The sequence below is a fragment of the Gigantopelta aegis genome, chromosome 4 (assembly GCF_016097555.1).
Source record: "Gigantopelta aegis isolate Gae_Host chromosome 4, Gae_host_genome, whole genome shotgun sequence".
NCBI classification, from domain to species: Eukaryota; Metazoa; Mollusca; class Gastropoda; order Neomphalida; family Peltospiridae; genus Gigantopelta; species Gigantopelta aegis.
Genome location: NC_054702.1, coordinates 102,712,049 through 102,714,368, shown reverse-complemented (window position 1 = coordinate 102,714,368; position 2,320 = coordinate 102,712,049). Strand labels below are relative to the sequence as shown.

Genomic DNA, 2,320 nt, shown 5'->3' with positions numbered 1-2,320 from the left:
ATCCATATTGTAATGATTGTGAAATATTAAAATCACAGTCTTCATACTTTTTAGACAATTCCATATTAAGTAGGGTTATCTTAAGGAAACCAATAATGTATCGAATATCACTAGGCAGGCTCAGACATGGAACCCACAAGGCAGAAGAAAAAGAGGCCGCCCAAAGAACACGTGGCGAAGGGACCTCCAGGTGGACACCAAGAAGACAGAATACACCTGGAGGCAACTTGAAACCAGAGCCCAGGACAGACAACAAAACTGTAGACAACGGCCTATGCCCCAGAAGGGACGATGGGCATAAGTAAGTAATTACGCAAAGATAATAATTGTTGTTTAACATTAACAGATATAAAAATGAGGAAGTAAGACACTTACAGCTATTATGATGCACTTTAACTTTGTCTAGATCAAAAGCAATGTTATAATACTGTAGTGCTGAGCAGTTATTAAATATTATCAGAGCTAAGCATAACACAGGCGTCGGATGCGGGGGAGGATATGGGGCCTTTTTCCCAATTCAAAGATAATACCCCCACCCACCCTCCACGCCCGGTGTAAGACGGATTTATATAGTACTGACCCCTCCAGTTGCTAGTATGTGCCTGGGTTTAAAACAACAACAAAAACAAAAAAACAACAACAACAAAAAACAACTAACGAATATGGTCAAATATAAATGAGAAACAATAAATAAAAAGTAACACTTCCAATAACAAACAGTAGAATAAACAGCATATTTTGATATATAAATACAAATTATACTTGGTGGATTTGAAATTACCTTATTTCCCTTTCTTGTATGCGGAGCTTCCCCGAGAACGTTTAAATCCCTGTCACTTCGATTGTGTATCGCCTTCTGTTAGCAACCTGCCCGGACCGATACCTTTTAACACGTGCCTCTTCAGTCAATCAATGCGTCACGCCACAAAATGGGCACCGCCCCCTCAGACGTAAACTTACTGCGTACGACCGCTGAGCTATGGACGAAGAACCAGATAGCGTTCATGTGTGAACTAATTTATTGAAGGCTTTGTGTTTTTAGAAATGAGAAAAAGCCACAGTAATTATGCACATGACTGGAATGCTTCCAATGTCGATTAAATTGCAGCTGTCTCGCGCCAACCAAACGCTACCCGCTTTTATTTATTACTAAGCGCTATTAATAGACGGGGGTTCCCCACCGAATGTCGCTTGCAGTCTTCCGAACACAAACGGAATGCAATACTCTGAGTATTATGGTACCGGCCTCGGTGGTGTCGTGGTTAAGCCATCGGAAATAAGGCTGGTAGATAATGGGTTCACAGCTCGGTACCGGCTCCCACCCAGAGCGAGTTTTGACTCGGTGGGTAGGTGTAAGACCACAACATTCTCTTCTCTCTCACTAACAACTAAAGCTGTATCCTAACCGGACGCGAGCTATGCGAGCGATTATTTTAGAAATCATTGACTTCAATAAAGCGTGCGGTTAGGATGCAGCAATTGAAATCATTGATTTCTAAAATAATCGCTCGCATCGCGTTGCTCGCGGCCGGTTAGGATACAGCTTTACTCACTATGTCAGATAGCTGAGGTGTGTGCCCAGGACAGCGGGCTTGAACCTTAATTGGATATAAGCACGAAAATAAGTTTAAATAAATACAATTTTATGAGTATTATGGTACGAGTAAAAGACAAATTGTAATTACAAATTGCATCAGCATCGGAGGTTTCAAACTAATAGTAGGTAATAATATAATCAAGGCGCACAAAATCGACCATGTATTGTGAAACATATGTCCGATTTTTTTTATGTTACTAGTATTTACTGATATCAAGGACGACAACTGCAGGCCCGTAGCCAAGTGGGGTGCGACGGGTGCGAACGCATGATATTACAAGGCGTCGTTAAGGGTATATTCAACTGAGAGCCAGTCTATCATGTAAGTAATTGTGGCGCGTTATTTTGTCGACTTACAAACTACGACTATCATGGGACGACCTGAGCAAAGAAAGAAATGTTTTATTTAACAACGCACTCAACACATGTTATTTACGGTTATATGGCGTCAGACATATGTTTAAGGACCACATAGATTTTGAGAGGAAACCCGCTGTCGCCACTACATGGCTACTCTTTCCGATTTAGCAGCAAGGGATCTTTTATTTGCGCTTCCCACAGGCAGGATAGCACAAACCATGGCCTTTGTTGAACCAGTTATGGATCACTGGTCGGTGCAAGTGGTTTACACCTATCCATTGAGCCTTGCGGAGCACTCACTCAGGGTTTGGAGTCGGTATCTGGATTAAAAATCCCATGCCTCGACTGGGATCCGAACCCAGT

At 42.1% G+C, this 2,320-nt stretch overlaps 1 protein-coding gene across 1 annotated transcript in view; it reads right to left on the bottom strand.

The window, feature by feature from the left end:
• Positions 1-989, bottom strand: part of LOC121372432 (proto-oncogene c-Fos-like) — an 8,580-nt gene extending 7,591 nt beyond the window's left edge. The window contains exon 1 of the mRNA XM_041498734.1: positions 782-989. The gene's annotated coding sequence lies outside the window, so the exon portion shown is untranslated. The remainder of the gene's footprint in view (positions 1-781) is intronic.
• Positions 990-2,320: the final 1,331 nt, after the last annotated feature.